This window comes from Ischnura elegans, chromosome 8, assembly GCF_921293095.1.
Source record: "Ischnura elegans chromosome 8, ioIscEleg1.1, whole genome shotgun sequence".
Lineage (NCBI taxonomy): Eukaryota > Metazoa > Arthropoda > Insecta > Odonata > Coenagrionidae > Ischnura > Ischnura elegans.
This window is the reverse complement of record NC_060253.1, coordinates 108,728,277-108,748,579: the sequence shown is the minus strand read 5'-3', so window position 1 is coordinate 108,748,579 and position 20,303 is coordinate 108,728,277. Positions and strand designations below refer to the sequence as shown.

The 20,303-nt window shown below is 40.0% G+C and overlaps 1 protein-coding gene and 1 non-coding gene across 2 annotated transcripts in view; both read right to left on the bottom strand.

Annotated features, from left to right (window-relative positions):
• Positions 1-20,303, bottom strand: part of LOC124163187 (polyhomeotic-like protein 2) — a 404,958-nt gene that overhangs the window by 202,825 nt on the left and 181,830 nt on the right. The gene's annotated exons all lie outside the window — the stretch shown is intronic.
• Trnas-gcu lies at positions 14,849-14,930 on the bottom strand. The gene has a single exon. It is a non-coding gene; the product is annotated as a tRNA-Ser (tRNA).

The following is a 20,303-nucleotide window of genomic DNA, read 5'->3' as shown; positions in this document are numbered from 1 at the left end:
TGCAGTAGCTAAGGAGGCGTTCATAAACAGGAAGGAGCTTCTGAGAGGATCGTTATGTAAGAGTTTAAAGAAAAGATTAGTGAAGAGTTTGATTTGGAGTGTTGCTCTCTACGGTGCGGAAACGTGGACACTGAGGAAAGAAGACGAGAGAAGATTGGAGGCATTCGAGATGTGGGTATGGAGAAGAATTGAGAGGGTGAAATGGATGGAGAAGAAAAGGAACGACGAAGTGCTGGATATGGTTGGCGAGGTAAGGCAGGTTTTAGATGAGGTACGGAGGAGACAATGTATGGATGGAGCGAATATTTAGCGGGGAGGGGATGTTGAAATGGTGCTAGAGGGTAGAATGTTAGGGAAACGAGGGTGGGGAAGGAAAAGAATAGGATTTTTAGTTAAATTGAAAGGGAGTAAGCCTTACAGTGAATTGAAGAAGGCATTGCTGGAAGGAAAGGGAGGCTCCCAAATCACTTCTTGAACACTCTATGGAAACTTACCTTAATCGGTAGAATACTTTAATAATAATAATTCCACCGGTTACTGTGAGTTTGCTTGGAATGTTTTAGAATTACACTGGTCGACTGTCGCACCCATCTTAAACCCGCCTTTCATCTCACAATACGGCCTACTCCCTTTCATTCTGTCATCTCATTCTTTTCCTCTTCTAGCGTACGTACCAAGCATTCTTTACTCTAGCACTGTTTTAACATCAATCTCTGCTCTTTACCTACCCGCTCAATCCAAAACCTTTTAAATTCTATGTTATGAATAATATTTAAATGTTCCTTGAGGATTCGTCATTACTGTGACGAATACTCAAGGAACGACTTGTTCCAGTACAGTTCCAGTACGACGACGGACGACGACTTGTTCCAGTACAGCGGAAATCTGGCTGAGGTAAACTTTATGAAACTTACATTACCGTCGTGAGCCCACGGAATATCATAGCTTATAACATGGGGAAGACGAATCTATATCTATATAATTCCTACGAGTCACCCAAGGGTATTTAGCAGAGGGTGATCAATCACCAAAATGCAGCATGAAAAAGGACCGCCACATGCACCCTACACGATCATAAAATATTACGCGCAATGACAAAAATACTTTATAATTCATGAAATGACAAAACCTGCCAAAGGTTAGCAATTCCTATAGCAAATCCATGCAAGATTATAAAAATGGAAAAAAATGAACACATGAAAAGCATCGACCTGGCGAGAGACGAATGGTAAGGTACAAAATATTTACAGAGAGGACAAATAGTAAGGAGGCACGTATCCATGGGTACCCACAAGCAGAGTAGAGGAGAGCGAGAACATTTTTGATGGAGGGGGAGAAGAGGCAGGTTGGGCACGGGTTGGTAATACGGGGAGGGAAGAACACGACACAACAAGTAAAGAGTCAACAAGTGAAGTTTGGAGGGCAGTTTCCTCGACCGACCCCGAAGCAATATGGAGCGTGCTTGGGGGAAAGAGTGCCAGGAACCGGCAAGGAGTGCATAAGGGGAGAGAGAGACGAAAGAAAATATTCGGGGAAAAGCGAGGCGCGGACTGAGTTCATTGGGAAAATGCAGGTACCTCATGACTCGCTTATAAAAGACAGTATGGGTCCTGAGATAGAAAACATTTAAAAGAATCATAAAATCAGCTTCGAATATTTATTTGGACAAGGAATATTTACTGAAAATTTTGCAAAAGCCAGATGAATAACAATTATTTTTGTAAAATTCAGCCGTATATCAGTGGATTCGGTTGACTACTTTGCAGAATGCTCCCGGAAACGGGATTTATTTGTAGCAAAAAAAATCAGACGAATAAAATGTGGCCGCTCATTTGAACTCGTAATCAATCAAATGCATTGAAATAAGTCGGAGGATGAGAGGTAAAGATAAGTAACGATAAGTGTTGGGAAAGTTACAAAAAAATAACCGATTAAAGTTAACCTCGGTAAAAAATAACTGGCTAAAGTTAAAGGTTACTTTTATGAACAATGAACTGATCAATGTTATAGTTAAAAAGGTGACTTTACTGAGATTATTATTTTACGGGTGTAAAAAATGACTATTAAATAGCCATTAAAATCTATATATACGAAGTCCAACAACACTTAACATAATGTCACCTTCACTGTCACAATTCAATATTGCTACGAATGTTTTCTTGTGTGAATTATGCCCTTGCATGACCAACTGTCGAAGTTCTCGCCTGCTCAAACGAAGGTCGCGAGTGTACCAGTCCAGGCTGGCCCTATCTTCTCTAACTTTATTGATTATAGTATTCCACCTTCAATGGCAAATACCCCAAACACCCAACCCACTTTGGACAAGTTACATTGTCTCTACATGTAGGAACTTCAATTCAAACGCAGTGCATCAATTTTTGGCCGTTTCTCTTCCGTATATATCATTCCCTAATCATATTCTGACATTTAGGACAAAAAACGTCTTATGTGCCCAATATCTCCGAGTAGCGTTGTGTTTTTTCATCTCGGAGTAAGCTCCTTAATTTTTTGATCTCTCTACTCAACATATCACTTCATTTTTCAAACTCTATTACAACTGGCAATAAATTAGGTTAACTATCCTATAATTTACCCTTAAGTAAATATATGGGGTTATCAGAGAACTTTGACGCTTAGTTAGCAATAATATCACACTCACGGCTGGAAAGTTGGTAAAAATGTATTGAAACGTAGGCATTCACCCTTGCCTGACGGTAGTATGAGGCTTCGAAGCCAGACGAAAAGGTTACAAACAAGTTTCGTATAATTAAAGGAGTTGAAATCTCAAACAATTTTATAAGAATTTTTGCACTTCATGTCAATATTTTAAGCCTGAAACCGTCTTCCTAATCGCAAAACTATTTACTAGGAGTTCCATCAGTAACTAAACATATCATTAAAAATAGTGAGATGGCATTTCTGAGGCAATATAATCCAAATATAGTACATCAGGACCAGGAGTTAAGTTTTTTTTACATTTATCAGCGCTTGCGGATTATGTTATCGTAACTGCGCGTACCAAGATAGATATTAGTATAGCTACTTAACTACTTTCGTGCCCTTACTTCTTGAATTTTATGAAACACGAAGGAAAACTGCGCGTTTCTTCGAGAACTGCTACGGGCGAACAGAAAGCGTGGCACTGTCGTTAAAAGAATTAGTTCCGAAGGCCGCTACAGATATGGAGGTAGCATTAGGTCTTAGATTGTTGGAGCAATTAAGAATAAACATATTTCGGAGCGACACTGAGAGCATCATATTTAAACCTGGCCATATTTCTAGGTACGGCATAAACGATCGCTTATTAAAGAGAGATATTTTGCCGAACCGTCTGGTGTAGGAATTCGTTTTTCCTCCGAAAAATAAAGGGAATTTATAAATGCTTGGAGAGACTTCGTATACGAATATCCTTTTATTCATTATTTATTATTTTTTCAGATAATAGCTGGTGTCCTAACACACTCTGTCATACGCCTATTTAGGCGACTTGCAGGGTAGTACGTGGATGTAGATGTCTGTCCCCAGTATCCTAGGGGGTTTATCACGAAATTGAACACAGAGGAGAGGATGCAAGCTTAGACAAGGGATGAGACGGTCGGGGGATGTGCGTGAAATTGGGGGATGTGCTTCTTTTGAACGGCGACGGAGCACTTTAAAGATGAGAGGGATGAGCGTGACAGAACGGGAGGGAGCGATGCGGAATGAGCAGGCAGGGGTGGGGGCGATGACCTCCCTCTCACCCCTGGGGACCGGCGGAGGAACATCGAGGGGTCGATTCTTCGATTTTCAAAAGAGTACTCACCCCTAATTAGTATTATACAATACATTACAAGTTGGCTATTTGCCAGGTTGTAACAGTAAATCCGTAATGAAAATACACCTCCAAAATATAACTGATGACTTCAGGCTTTACTTTGTGAAACCTCTCCATATTGGCAATAAAGGAATAAAACTTTGTAAGGTTCACTTGTATATTAATATGGGCACGACCCGGGTTTCGTAACGTAGTTACATCTTCAGGTGAAGAAATAACTACGTTCACTGAAGATGTAACTACGTTACGAAACCCGGGTCGTGACCATATTAATTTATTAGTGAACCTTACAAAGTTTTATTCACTTATTTCCAATACACCACAAAAACAAAACTAGATCAGTGATATCGAGAAATGAAAAGTGACATTGAAATCAGTTTTTCTAGATAAATTTTTCACACTTGTTCTTAAAACTCTTTGTGCTACTAATTGCAAGAAAGGGCTGAAACAGTTCGGCGGGGAATGTATTCCAAACATCAATTGTCATTCACATTTTTTCGGGAAAAAAATCGATAATTCGATGCATCGAATGTTACATGACATACCGCCATCCTTTTATGTCTGATGCAACTGCAATACTGAAAATTCCGCTTCGATGGGAAATCGTTTGGGAACATTCGATTGATAAGGAGTAAGTATTTTACAATTGGATTTATTATTAAGGAACGGTCGAAAGCGAGGAATCTTCATTTTTATTCCTTAAAAGACTTTACTAACAGCGCATTAATTGGTCAAAAAAGGAATCTATCCCACTCCGCCCCTACTACAAAAATTGGAGCAACGTAAGGTGTTTATAAACTTCGAGTAGATTTTCCTTCGATTTTTTTGGCTGTCGATGTTTCGATGTATCGACAAGAAAACCCCGCGTAATCCGATGAATCGATGTCGAGGTGGCATTCCTCCTCACCTCACCCTCAGAGCCCCCTCTTCTTTGGGAGAAGGTTCCCTGCCCTCCACTCGGTTAGAGGAGGAATTCGGTGGAGGCAGGGTGGAGGTGGACGAGGAGGCGAATCTACTTACGGAACCACTTAAAGAGATTTGGGCGAGGCAGATGTAATAAGGGGCCGAAGGGCAGAGAAGAGTGGGGACGAAATAAATCGATAATTTGGATCGATGAAAAACACTGGCCAAGCATTGTCTCGGTAACAAAGCCATTGTAACTCATGTAACGTAAAACCACCGTGTCATCGTAAATAATTGATTTTGTAGCATCCAACGCTCAGAAGAAACTTTGAAACTTTTTTCCATTCAAATCATCTGCAATGTTCCCAGATCTAATCGGAAGTTTACTCCCTCAGGTTGTATACCCAACGGTTGGTTTTGATAGGTTAAGGTAGAGCTCACTCCGTCCTAAGCCACAGGCGTGTGTGTGGGTCACTTCCTTTGCCAGGGCCACCTCGTACTTCAAAGATTTTTTTTAGGTTGTGCGAAGGCTTCACCCGGCATTTGAACCCGGGACCCCTCGATAAGTGTCCAAGATCTCCGCCCACTAGACTACCACGCTCTCCTTAACCCTTTCCAACCCTGAGCTGCTTCTGAGAGAAAACAAATTTCAGAATTTTTCATTTTGAAAACTTGAAAATTTTGCACTCAATCATAGTTATCGTGTCAGATAAATATTTAGTCATTCAACTTTACACCACAAAATAATACATAGCGTAGATATTTACTATATAGAGCTGAAAATTTATACATTTTTGATTTTGCTTATCAGCAACATTGGGCTCTAATGGGTTAAATCTTTTAAAGTTAATAAGCGTGAAATTCCTCTTAAGAGGACGCATCACACCGTCTTGATCTTTTGTGTTTTGTCTTTCTTCCTGACGGGTAAATCGTTTTAACATGCGTATTCACATCGATATCTTAAGCGGGTATTTAGAGAGAGGTTTCTATTTAGAGGCATTTCAAAGTCCATTCTTTCCTCGTGCTGTCAGGAAATGCAACGGTTTTTCTATTAACAAAATGATTGGTGTTACTTGCCAGGACGGCTCATCGCATGATAGTTTTTCCATTCCACTTTCATTTTCACTCCATTATCCCTGGATTTTTTCATTATCATTTTTTTTATCATTATCATATCATCTTAATTTTTTTAAGTTCTGTTTGATCGGTATTTCTTCCCATTGCCTACTCTATATTGTCTAATCATGGATGCACTACATTAATTAGAAAAAGTTGGCATGTGTTGGCTTTCTACGTGAGTGTATTTGTGTTGTGGTTTTGTGTTGCTATGAGCGATGAGCGCTTGATGGGGAACTCACACCTCCCCCCATGTATGTACACATAATGTTTTTGTTGTAGTGTGAGTTTTTTTATGACCGTGTGGTGTGCAAGTGTGGATCCTCTTGCATGCTGGCGATTGGTTACATGAAAATTTACGTGGGATAAATATTGAGGAGCATTTTTAAATGTAAGACATCGGCAAATGTTAAATAGGCTTTTTTATATTTACCTTCAAAATATCAAGTAGATTGCATAAGTTTTAAACGCGCAATAGGTCACGGCATAAGACTGGTCAAGCGGGAAAGAAGCGTCGTGTAATAGATGTAATATTATTTTCTTCGATATCGACTAAGAATAGCGAGTAATAAGTCAACGAGAGCGACATTGCAACTTAACTCGTCGAAAAAACTAAGCTAACGCAATAAAAAATGATTTAATCAGAAAGCGCCAACCGTCTTGACTGCAAAGCTGATATATTTCGAGGAATCTTGGGCTTATATTATGGTATACTCTTCATGGAATATAGAGCAACAACACTGAGCTGAGATGGGTAACATGTTCTTTGATATTTACGCGGAAATCTATCACTGTTTCGATAACAAGGTCAGCGTTACGTGCAAGATAAAAGACACAATATTGACGAAAGTGCAGCGTAAAATAGTAATAGCCACGAAAATCAATTCCATGACTTCCTTGGATTCGACGCAAGATCTTGGGACAAACAGATAAACTTTGCAACGATGGATTTCCCTTAAAATAACCAAATTTACGAGTTAAAATATTTAGAAAAATACCTTGGAATGTCTTGCAACTCAATCGTACGGAAAATGATTATAAACATGCACGTGTTAACCCATCACGAGAATCAATTTCGGCAGCATTAAAATGAAAGAACGAGTATTGCACTTTGCTGACTTAACATATCATCTTCGAAGAAAATAATCAGCTACTAATACCCTTTAGATATCTCCGGTGTTAGTTGTTCGAATCATTCCATCATGGCTGTAGAAATGAAAAGACTGCGCACAACTCCGCATATGTGCTTAAGTGCCCGACCCGCCTTTCGCCACAGTGCACCACAAGCAGCGGATTACCTGATGTTACTACACAGGCGAAAGCCGCGTGGTGCATTAAAATACATGAATGAAATTGCAACATTTTCATTCCAAACTCCATACTTTCACGTATTCATTTCAAATGCTGAAGAAAAACGAACAGTGGAACCTTATTTGAACGACCGTCCGATGTACGACTCTCTCCCTTGTATGGCGAAAGTGGATTTGCCAAGCTTAAATTATTATTATTACAGTATTCTACCGATTAAGGCAGGTGGAATATTCCATGGAGTACTAAAGTAGTGATCTGGGAGCCTCCCTTTCCTTCCAGCGCTACCTTCTTCAATTCACTGTAAGGCCTACTCTCTTTCAATCTATCTAAAAATCCTATTCTTTTCCTTCCCCTCCCTCATTTCCCTAACATTCTACCCTGTCGTATTTGTTTTTTCTATTGCTTCAATTAATTATTTATTTATTTTAATTTTTAATATACATATCGTATATGCTGGATTTCCTGAGATGAACTCGAATGAAGCAAAGAAAAGACTTGACCAGCCCGACATCCAATGACCATTGAATGTTTACGAAGCTGAACCAAATGTACTAAAAGAAGAAAATAATACATACCGATATCGTATTTTGTACTGTAGGAATGAACTTAAATTCCTATGTAAAAGAGCCCTGAATCGGGGAAGAGGGGGCCGGATTGTGGCCTCACCCGAGCCAGGTAAAATAAAGCAAAAGTCAAGTCAAGCCTCTAACACCATTTTCAACATCCCCTCCCCGCTAAGTATTCGCTCCATCCATACCTTCTGTCTCCTGCGTATCTCATCTAAAAGCTGTCTCTCCTCGCCAACCATATCCAGCACTTCGTCATTCCTTTTCCTCTCCGTCCATTTCACCCTCTCCATTCTTCTCCATACCCACATCTCGAATGCCTCCAATCTTCTCTCGTCTTCTTTCCTCAGTGTCCACGTTTCCGCACCGTAGAGAGCTACACTCCAGATCAAACTCTTCACTAACCTTTTCTTTAAACTCTTACATAACGATCCTCTTAGAAGCTCCTTCCTGTTCACGAACGCCTCCTTCGCTAATGCAATTCTCTTCCTAATGTCCTTACTAAATTAAACATTAAATTTGAAAAAATGCGTCGTAATGAATTTCTGGAAGAAGAACAACTCCCTACAACGTAGTTATATAATTCGGGGTACCCAATTAGAGACTGTTGAATCTGTGAAATATCTAGGAGTTAGGCTCAATAAAGGTCTATCGTGGAATAAACATATTCGAGAAATAATCGGTCAAGCTAATCGTAAAATGGGTTTTGTTAAAAGAATATTAGGAAAGTGCGACGACAAAGTGAGAGAAATTGGCTACTTTTCCCTCGTTAGGCCACATCTGGAATACGCTGCCAGTGTTTGGGACCCTCATGAAAAAGGCTTAATAACAGAGTTAGAACGCGTGCAAAGAAGAGCTGCCAGGTATGTGAAAGGTCTTCACGATAGTCTTGTTAGTGTAACTGACCTCTTAAATAAACTCGGATGGGAATCTCTGTCGGACCGTAGATTGAAAAACAGACTAAACCTTTTAGATAAATTCAAGAGCAGTGTCTTTTCTGACGAAGTTAACCATATCTTACAGACGCTAACATACTACGGAAGATCAGATCATATGAATAAAATAAGAGAGATAGATTGTAGAACAGACAGATTCCGAATGTCTTTTTTCCACGATCAATAAGAGATTATAACGGCAGCAATAGAACTCGTAAGTAGATTGCATGACTTGTAGTGTAGCCTACTAACATATGTAAAAATTAATGCATGTTTCTTAATTCAATTATTATTTCTAACAGCACATAGTAGTATAGTTTGTTAGTACACGGGACGTTTTTTGGACGGTGTGGTGTGCATGTGGGAGTCCAAATGCATGCTGCATGGTGGTGATTGATCACCCCCTGCCAAACACCCTATAGGTGGCTCGCAGGGTATTATGTAGATGTAGATACTACTGTATCCGATTTCCTCTAACGTTATGACTAAACAGTTTCATCCTCAATTGTACGTCCGTCAGTTGTACGACAAAAAAAGTCTAACGACGCTAATCTATTTACACGGTCAATTTTAGTTGCACGACGACGCTGATCAACTGACCGAAATTTCGCTCGTCCCATGGAATAAGCAAACGGTGAACTATTTCAAATCTCGAACCAAACTAACGGTCTTCGATGAAGGACTATTTTCAGCAGCCTAACCCCAACCTTACGTTTTAATTAAATTTAATACTTTAATTTAATTATGTCTTACTTATACTGATTCAAGGCAAAATATATTAATGTTACCAAAAAGAACATTACAACGTTTATTTGCTTCATTTATGCCAAAGAAGTTCGTAAACTATCTTGATATGTACTTAATTTGTTTTAACAAATTATTTGTCAATATTGCTCAAGTCTGCAAAATACGTAGCGTAAATATCTAACGTATGTAACGCATTCGTGCTATAATTTTGGATAGATAAATAGAATACATAAGAATATAGAAAACTTTTGATTTCTCACATGTGTGATAAAATATTACGATGAATTATGTTAAAGTTTCGAATATCCGTCTTATTATTGAAAATATTGGGAATAAATGGGTCTCGCTTCATTCATCACTGACATTTATGAAACCCGATTAAAGTACGCCCTAATGTAAGAGGGAAAGTAAATCAAGCTTCAACAGAACGTGCTGGGGTCTCCTCCCTTTGGGATATGAGCTGTGAAAATCACGGCAGATGATGATGACTCAGGGAATGTCGAAGGATTGAGGGGGGTTGAAGAGGGGGGGTTCCCGGAAGAGAGGAAGGTCTGGCCACGGGGTGTAAAGGAGTGGGGGAGAGTGGGGAGGGGGGCGGGGGAACTCATCAGAAGAGGGCTCTTAATTAATCGCGAGATTCCTGGGAGGAAATCGCCGGGACGAGTGTCGTGTTTGCATTCCGGTAGCACACGAGGGCGGGCTGCGTTAATCTGAGGCGCGTGGCACTTTTGGAAGCGCAGACGGAATGCTCGCAGCCACAGGTAATAACTCACTCTCATGGGTAAGTACTAATGCTTGCGTGGCTTCATTTCAAAATGGTGGGGTGGTTGTAATATCTTATATATCTTCAATTGTTTGCGAGCTAACTTTGTGAAACTTGCTAGTGGTTTATATTTATTCTATTGAAAAAGTTCACCTCCAGTAATATTGCCAATTTAAAGTTGTCAAATAAAGAAACAAACGCATAAAGTATAATTAAGAGAATGAAAACAATACCTATGAAGATTTACTAGAAGTGATGCTATTTATAATCAGAGATATGAGAGAAAGCTATGTGAGCGAAGACGTTCGCAGATGAAGAAGAGGAATGAAAATTCCGAGTAAAGTAGTTAAGATGTAAGCCTTAGACCACATAAACTACTTATATATAATCTATAGATATGTAGTTTATATGGTCTAAGGGTGAGACGGAAAAAAGTTAGCGTTGAATGCGTGATAGTCTGGGGATTCGTATGTGGAACATGGTGTGTTAAATAAACACGTTGATAGCTGTGTCTATTCCACACAGATTTATTCGGTACAACCTCCACCAGTTCAACACTTCCGGTGTCATTATCAAGAGGAAATACTACAGTAATAAAAACAAAAATACTAGAAAAGGTAATATGAGTATTTCCTCTAGATAATGACACGGGGGTGTTGAGACCGGGAGGTTGCACCGAATAAAGATGTATGTAAAGGACAAAGTTAGCTTTCAATGTGTTTATTTAACGTAGGCTATATGAATTTCTTTATATCAGATTTGGATAGGTTTACGAGACGACCAGTAACTTTTCATTTTTTGACCCGTCTCCAACCAATGCAATTACTGTTTAGCAAATAAAGGCTCTTATAGGACATATAATCAACATTTTGATCGGTATAACAATTTAATTTTTCTCCAAATAATAATTTAATAAAAAGAGATACCAATTCTACATTTATTGTAATAGAAGTATTTCCAAATTTGATGTGTGCTTGTCCTTTTGCATGTTCGGATAAGTTACCCCCTGTCAAACACCCTAGGGTTTGATAAGATTGAAAATTATTCATTTGAATAGTTTTATAACACAAAACATCAGATGCAGGAAAACTCTCCAAGCCACCTATATTCATGGTTACATTATTAGGTATCCTTGCGAAACAAATAGTGAGCCAATATGAACCTTGTACATTGTGATCATTACCAACAGCAAAGGTAAACTTAAAACCAAATAGAGTTCCAATAGTATCAGCAACCCAAACATTAACAGCTCCAGCATGATTAGCCTTCAACACAGTACAATCTCTGATTATTGTTTCCACTGGTCTCCGAGGAGCCCATCTTCTTACAGAACGATACTTAGGCATGATGTACCACCACTGACTAGGTCAATTGAAAAGCGCATCTGAGAAGGAAACTATGATGAGAGGCGTGGGCCAAACTACTGCTCTCGCTCCAGCCATCACGAGCTGATGAGGACGAACGGAGACAGGACTGGCGGAGCAGGCGATTTATACGAGATGAACGCACTAACGATAGAACATAAAATCGAATTAAAACCGCTGAGAGTTGAGAGAGCCCGAGGAAACCAATGCACGGATTGCAAACTAATGGCGGCTGTCACGCGCTCCATGCGTCTCTCAGTCGAAATGAAAAGAAAAAACAGACACACCATTCACAATAAAGAAAATAGGTCGAAACCAACGACATTCTTCAGAGTCGAAGTCTGAAATATCAGTCGTTGCTAATTTTAAGTGGTCTCCTCCGGAATGGGTGGAAATTCAATGATTTCGAACAGAAAAGGATACACTGTGAATTTCAAAGACATGCTGTATGATTGTAATAATTTATGGATTGATAGTAAATAACAAGCAATCACCAAAGACGGAGGTCAAACATTCGAAAATTACGATGACAGTAGTAAGAGCAATTTACACGCGGCTATTCAACTATACGCAGTATGTTTCATGTTGCTAAAACAATTCCTGAAAGTTAAAATACATTAATTTATACAAAATTCAATACAACAGTCTTCAAAAGTCATTTTAAAATGGACAAAATATTTGAAGCTTACACCAACTACGTAATCCACTAAAACCACGGTTTTTCCCTCGACCAATTGACCCACCAAAACTTCATCGCGAAAATTCTGGCTGAGTAAAATAACCTCAAAGGGCAACACTGAAAATGGGAAACCATATTGAACGAATCTCTTGGCCATGAAAATGGCCATTATCACCCTTAGTCAAAGTATGACATTTTTAAGACAGCCCACGATTCCTTGAAATACATCTGATTAGGGCAGAACTACGAGGTATGAACAGGCCCTGCCCATCAGTATGTCAAAATAAATGAGGAAACTGAAGCCACAGAATTGAAAATCGCAGCTCCTTTCAAAGATAAATCAGAGCGTGAGCCATTTGAATATTTCACGCAATAAGAGCCGGAGGGAGGTCGCCAAAGCGATGAATCAATTCGGGATGGCACGCGGTCCGCCCAGCCATTAGTCCGCCCAGCATGAATACGCGATCTGGGGAGTGCGTTTGGGAAAACTGATGGGAGCGACTAAGCATCGGATGCGATCACCTCAATCTACATTAGATCTACGCAAAGAGGAATGTATCACACTTAAATCTCACGCGGTACGAAAGCATCACGGCTTGACCATCTAGCACAATGCAAGTCATCGAGGTAACTTGAAAGGATGACCTGCTGCCAATAAGAGTACTAGAGGCTCTGAGAAAATGTGACATAAGAATTCGCTCAAAATCATGGGCGTGGCCAGCGGGGGGCAGCTGTCTCCCCCCATTAGAAGCAATTAAGTAAATTTATTTCAAAATGAAAGTTTTAAACAAATTTTCTCTAAATCCAATAAAAGTGACATTGGCATAAAACATGTAATAAAAATAAAAATATTTTAAATTAGAGCAATTTTATTTTACGCTCTAATAAAGCGCTTTTATATTTTCTCGAGATTTTGGTTTCATAACCATACCTGTGTCACAACTTGAATGACCACGGCTTGCCCCCCTCCTTTAAGGCTGGTTAAGCCCTTTTTCCAAATCTTGTATGATATGTGTAACCTATTAGTATCAGTTGACATTAATATGAGGTATTGGATTCTTTCCATAGAATTCAGTGAAAATATCGCAATATCTAACTTAACTACAATAATATTTATATCAAAGATTCAAAACTCTTGCGAGAATACTTCCGCGGTGAGTGGTAGATGCTGCTGCAACAAACACCACTTCTGACCTGGAGATGATGGCACGATAGCCGGAAAAACTGTCGTCATCAGACATGAAACAACGCGGTGAAAACCCGGAAACTACAAGAGCAAAATTTTAAAACATAATCTTCTTCAATCGTACTTATGAAATTGAATCGAGGCGTTCGAGATATAAATGTGGATAAGAGTGAAAGGGTGAAGTGGACAGAGGGGAAAAGGAAAGACGAAGTGCTGGAAATGGAGGAAAAGAAAATGAAACTTCTGCTAGAGATACGCGGAGACAGAGAAAAAAACTACCTTGAAAATGACATAGAAACCATGGTCTGTGGCGGGGTTTTATATCAAAGTTTGGAAATTACTATTTGTAGTTTATATTTTATCATGGATAGGTATATCGATTTCCACCACTTCAAACCCGAAACGATTTTATGCGAGGAGACAGAGTTCGGATGTAATGAGGAGATACGGAAAACAATGTCAGAGGGAAGAACACTAGATTATCGAGGGAGGAATAGAACAAAAATAGGCTCTATAGTTACAATACGAGGGATTTGGTCATGGACCGGAGGAAGGGGGGGGGGGGCAGATTGTGGCCTCATCTGGGCCGGGATTAAAGAAAATAAAATTTAAAGTAGGTCTCACTACGAACAGAAGTGGGAAGTCCAATTTGGGAAGGGTGATTCGCGAAATGTTCCATGTCAACATAACTCATTGAATGATGTTTATCACTTAGCAAAACTTTTTTCTAAAACACAACAAGCGGAAAGTATTCGCATTGATTCGTCAGCCATCATTACGCTCGGCACCCAAGCTGCTCGAAGAATAGCCAAACGCTCGCTTCAACGGTTGAGAAGGTGGGATAAGCGGAGTGCCCAAAAGCTCTTTCCGTGCCAATTAGCGAAGGCCGCGAGAGTCCATAATTACTGCGCAATCAAACGGGGTGGAGTGGGGAGAAGGAGGAGGGGGGGGGGGTGAGTGAAGAGGGGTGCAGTGTGAGATCCCCCCCACTCATCCGAAATTATACGAATTGCGCGAAACACTCATCGCCCGGGTGGACTGGAGAGAACAGATTACGCGAGAAGCGGAAGGGTCGGAAAAAAAACAAACATAAGCAAACGATTAAATGGCGAAAAAAATCACAGTATCCATATCTTACTCGTGAATACATAAAAATAGGAAGACTCAAAGTTAAAATGGAAAGTGCCAGTACATACATCTTTGCGTTTAGATACTATGATTTCTACGTCTACATCTACACACTACCTTGCAAGCCGCCTACAAAGGCATGTGGCAGTGGGAGTCAGGACACCAGCCGTTCACAAATAAAAAGAAAATGCTCCAACGAAGTTCTATCTAGAATTTATTAAAATGCGTTACGGATTTGGTTTGGGGTTTTACGTCGAAACCTAATTATGGACGAGAAAACCAGTCATGAATACATGAGGCACAGTAGAATATATCTAAATTGAAAAATATAAAATTCGACGAGGATGGGATTCGAACCCACGCGTGCAGAGCACATTGGATTAGCAGTCCAACGCCTTAACCACTCGGCCACCTCGTCCTTGCTTACGAAAATATAGAAATAGTTGGAGCTTATCAGTGAAACACTATCCTCTGATATGAAGTTTGCTTTCTCATAGCTTAGGCTAGACGATGACGCAATCAAACTTAAATCTGCAATCGTAAAGCATTGATTGCTTATAGATAACGAAACAGTCATTTTCTCACCAAAAGAAATGTTTCTCGTCCATATAATGAATTTTTCATGTCAAAATTAAGTAAAAAAAACATAGGATTATATGTTTTATATGGAGTTAAGTAGTTATTGTTTCCATTATTCGTTTATCAGTTATTTTTTCTTATTTCGAGCAAAATTTATTTGGAATTTAAGGACTACAGCGGTGCAGCTACATTTAAATAACAACTACCCCGCAAGCTGCCTTGTTAGGTGGGAGCTGTGAGGACACCACTGCTTTACCTCTGCGAAAATATGAAAAGATGTGGTGCGCGTTGCTAGAGTTGAGCGCTTGATTTCAAACTAGCGTCATAAGATCCTTTTCATTGCTCGGGGGGAAACAAATCACTATCTGTATCTGCTCTGTAAAACGATAAATACAAACCGTAAGAAAGTTTGTTGTAATTTTGTATCATACATTATCATTTTTATAGCCCTGAGGATGGACAAATATAATGTCCGAAACGTAGGCAAAGTTTGAAAAAATAAATAATATTTACATTTGACCCACATCTCGTGATATAAAAAAAAATATATATATATAATAAGGGATCGTGAAGTATAAAGTTTGAATTATTCTTAACGTTCTACGACATGTGTAGTCAACTTAAACAAGCGATCAAAATTTGTGTATAAAACACGCAAAATTACAACACATAAAAATTTATAAGTCAATATTTTTTACAAGTTCAAAAGGGATGAAAATTTACAAATTACACCGAAGGTCGCCTCAATAGGCGTGTGGTGGGGAGTGGTAGGACACCTGCTATTGACAAAAAATGCGTAAAAAATGAATGGCAGATGCGCGATCAGAGCTCCAATTAGAATTTATTTAAGATCTTTGTTGTTCGGAGGAAAAATTAATTGCCATACCTATCCGTTCGGCAAAATATCTCTCTTAATTAATCCATCCTTTCTCTCGGGCCTGGGAATATGGTGCGGTTGTACGAAGACTATTTCCGTGTTGCTCTGAAAAATATCTATTCTTAATTGCTCATGAAATCTTGCCTCGCAAGTAGCCTCCGAGCATGTGGATGTTCCGTGCCTATTAGAGGCAACCAGCCTTCGCGTAGTCAGAAAACTGCTCGGATGGCGATTCATCTCATAATTGAATGATTGATCTCATAATATTAGAAAAATTTCGCGAATCATCATAGTTATTCGAGTATTAATAAAATATCTAACTGGAACATGGAATGGAAAATGGAATGGAATCGAAAACTTGTATGTATGTATGTATGTACGTGAATGCAAAGTATGGGTGGAAAACCTCTCGTCGCAGAGACAGAAGTCAAAGCTATCGCTAAGCAAAACAATTGAAATAAAGGCATTACTGAAAATATCAAGGAAAAATGCTAACAGCAGCGAAAATAGAGTGCATTTAAAAAGTAAATGCGCCCACTATCAGTGGTATCATAGTGGTGTAACGCGCCGGAACGCCGTTCTGGCATTGGTTAAGAAAAAACATAATAGTAAAAAAAAACACTTTTATCAATAATGGTGGCTCAAAATTTCTAATAAGTAGACTCGTAACCAAAACAAAAATTTAAATATTGATTAAACAAAGGCATATATCATATTAACCCCTTCCAATTCGATTAAGTTTCCAAATATCGTGCTCCTTTTCTCTACTTATTTTTTCTGTGGTTCTCATTTAAATGATAGGTAGTGAAATGATGTTTTGTAATTTATAACGAACCGTGAAATAAAATGCGATTATTAAAAATGGAGAACACAGCTATCGCTACTCGAATAAAATCATTTTAACCCTTCCAATGCATAATATTTCATGAAATATGAACTATTTATGCACACTATGTATGTTTTAACATTTTTAAGCTTTCGAAATAATTATATTGATCTTCTAAATGGTTCTAAAATTATGAAAATCCGATGACGAGATACAATCGTCATTGCACGGTTTGGCGTCGAAAGTTCATGACGAGATAGACTCGTCATTCCAGTGCAAGAGGTTAAAATATTAAAGGCACATATTAAAATATGCAGACTTAACTTGAAATTTAAAAAAAACATGAAAATTTCACTTGTAAAAAATGTTAAGGAAAATGCGCTCCGGCACTGCTAATTTTGCCATGACACCACTGACCACAGTACTTGCTGGGGGGACTGTTAGCATTAATAACATAAGAGAGACGGCAACTCGCAGCAAGGGGCAATATTAGAATGATGGGTTGGACAGTCTTCCCACCAATCCAATTCCCTCGCAACAATCCAACCGCGACGGACGGCGGCGGCCCTAGCAGGGAAAGAGGGAGGGTCCCAAACCGCGGGCCCCTACACGGGCTCAGCTATAGCGTGCTCGCGACGCACGCAAACGAAGCGTGGGGAGGGGAGACGTGGTTGCTCACGTCACGGGCACGCGATGCCTAACGACACATGTCGGCGGGAGGCATTTTGCGTGATTGACCACCCCCACCCCGGCATAACCGTCACCGACCAACCATATCGCTTTGATCCCTCACCGACAGAGGGCGAGGTTGAAAGCGAATGATACAGTAGAAAATACAGTTGCATTCCGTCGTTTCGACGCTGACTTTGATTCCTTAGACCACAACGAACCACTCTAACTGGATGTTTCACGGGCTTCCGCTCGGGTTAAAAACTCCATCATGCTTCTTCCTTTGCTCATCGTCTTCAGGGTATCTGATGCAGGGATGAGCAACAGGACTTATTTACCCCAGAGCAATAGGGTGTTGCTTATTTTTTCACGGATTGTAATTTATACCATTTAAAATATGTGATGGGGTGCAGAATGGATCATCATCACTGGTCAACAATCCTAGGATTGGTTTGACGCAGCTCTCCACTCCATTCTCCTATCTGCTAATCTTTTCACACCTACGTATTTCTTCTCTTTCACATCCTTCTTTACTTGTTCCATATATTTTGCTCGAGGTCTTCCTTTTCCGTTCTTGCCTTCCACTTGTCCCTCGCCGATCAGGCCATCATGTCTCAAGATGTGGCCAATAAGGTTGTTCCGTCTTCTTATTAAGGTTTTCATAAGGCTTCTCTTCTCTCCTACTCATCTTAGGACTTCCTCGTTACTAACTCGGTCGATCCATTTGATTTTCATCATTCTTCTGTAGCACCACATTTCAAAGGCCTCTATCCTTGCTTTCTCCGCTGCGGTCATTCTCCATGGATATCCTCAAAATTTCAGCCCAATTGCTTAACATTTAGAGGTCGCTCAGTAATATTCAATTTTCCCGATTCGAGGAAATAACATATATTAACGTGGTAACGGGCAATTTTAGAGATCTTTTTGGCAAAAATTCCCTCTTGTTACGTCCGCTCAACAGTGTTCCAAGAACAAAATAATTTTCCGCGAGCTACACCCGCTCGTCGCACCCCTAACGGCGCTCGCAAGACGCATTGCCCATTGGGCAGTCATATGTGGCAGCCCGGTGCTTTGGTCCCTGCATCAGACTGCCCTGAAGATGATGAGCAATGCGCTCTTCGAAACGTTGGCGACAATGGAATTTTTCACCCGATTGGGAACCCGAGAAACATTAATTGCTCACATACGCCGAGAAAGAGTTCCTACATATATACACACTTATCGAATCACAGCCTACTTAACTTCATTCAGGCTTCATAAAATCCATTTTAGTCATCAAAAATGAATGTAACAGAATGAAGATCTTCCACAGAGGTTATGAATTAATTTTTCATTAATTTTTACAACCTCTGTGAAATCCACATTTTATCACCATCATTTTAACAAATGAGAAGATCTCACGTATCTTTGGAAAAGTAAGGGGAGTGGATGGCAATAATAATCCTCAAAAACGTATGCCGTAACTTCCCAAAGATCATAATTAAGAGACGGCAAAGAAATGAGAAAAATTACGACCCTCGGTAAAAACATATTTGGACAAAGTTAGGTCATTCGCACCACTTGAGGGGAAGAAATCTCTTTCGAAAGAATAAGTTTCCCGAGAAAAATTCTCTTTTACTGCCCGCAGTCAACCCTCAAGAGTATCGCAACCCCAACATCTCTTATTAATAGGGCGTGAGAGGCTGAAGAGGGAAGAATAGAACTGATCCAGATTTTTATGCTCTCAGGAAAGACCATAAGATTAAAATTATCTTCCTCTTGCTACGCTACGCTATTCAGGGTAACTTTTCAGTTATTTATGCGATGTTCAGCGTATGCTGGTAATCGATGTTGTGGTGTGTTTTATGTAATTGGCGTTATTGTGTTACTTGGCTATTATTGCATCTATGGTTTCGAGCGTGTAATTGCAGATCTAGATCGTGGGTATTTGAAGTGTGGATTATCTGTGTAGTTCCATAAAGGAGTGATTAGATTGTTTTGTGTTTTGTTGAGTGACTGTTGGAATGATGTCGCCATATCATTAAGGCATTGTGTCATTGTTTTGATGTTTAGGTTGTCGTGTATGTAAGTGTTTCGGACGAACCAGGGAGCTCCCGTGATTGTCCTTAGTGTTTTGTTCTGAATGACTGTGAGTTTGTGTAGGTGTGATTTGGCTATGGATCCCCACGCTGGATAGCCATATGTTAGGATTGGCCTGATCATGGCCGTGTATAAGATTTTTTTGGTATGTAGTCCCAGGTGGGAACTTTTTAGGAGTGGGTAGATGGCTGCAGTCGCACTTTTTGCCTTCCGCACCGCTGCTGTTGTATTGGCGCTCCAGGTCAGCTTCTCATCCAGAAGGACGCCCAGGAATTTTGATGTTGTGCTTCGTGAGATGCGGCTGTTGCCGTAGTATATTGGAGTTGAGATTGATTTTTTTCGCTTTCTGGCAAACTGCATGATTTGGCTCTTGGCCGGGTTCAGTTTCAGTTTCCATCTTTGCATCCACTCCTCGACGTCGTCGAGGTGCTCCTGGATCCGATCAGCGGCCGTGTCTGGATCGAAGGATTGGGATAGGATTGCGAGGTCGTCAGCGTAAAGGAACGTTTCTGTTTGCGGGTGGGAGGGTAGGTCGTTGATATATAAGTTGAAAAGGAATGGGGAAAGGATGGATCCTTGTGGTACTCCGGAGGAGATTGGATGTAGTGGGGATCGTGCTAGTTTGACGGAGGAGTAGAAGGTGCGGTCGGTAAGGTAGGATTGAATTAGTTTAACAAGGTAAATGGAAATGGGAGTGCAGTGGAGTTTGTGGAGGAGGCCCTGATGCCAGACACGGTCGAAGGCCTTGGACTGATCCAGGA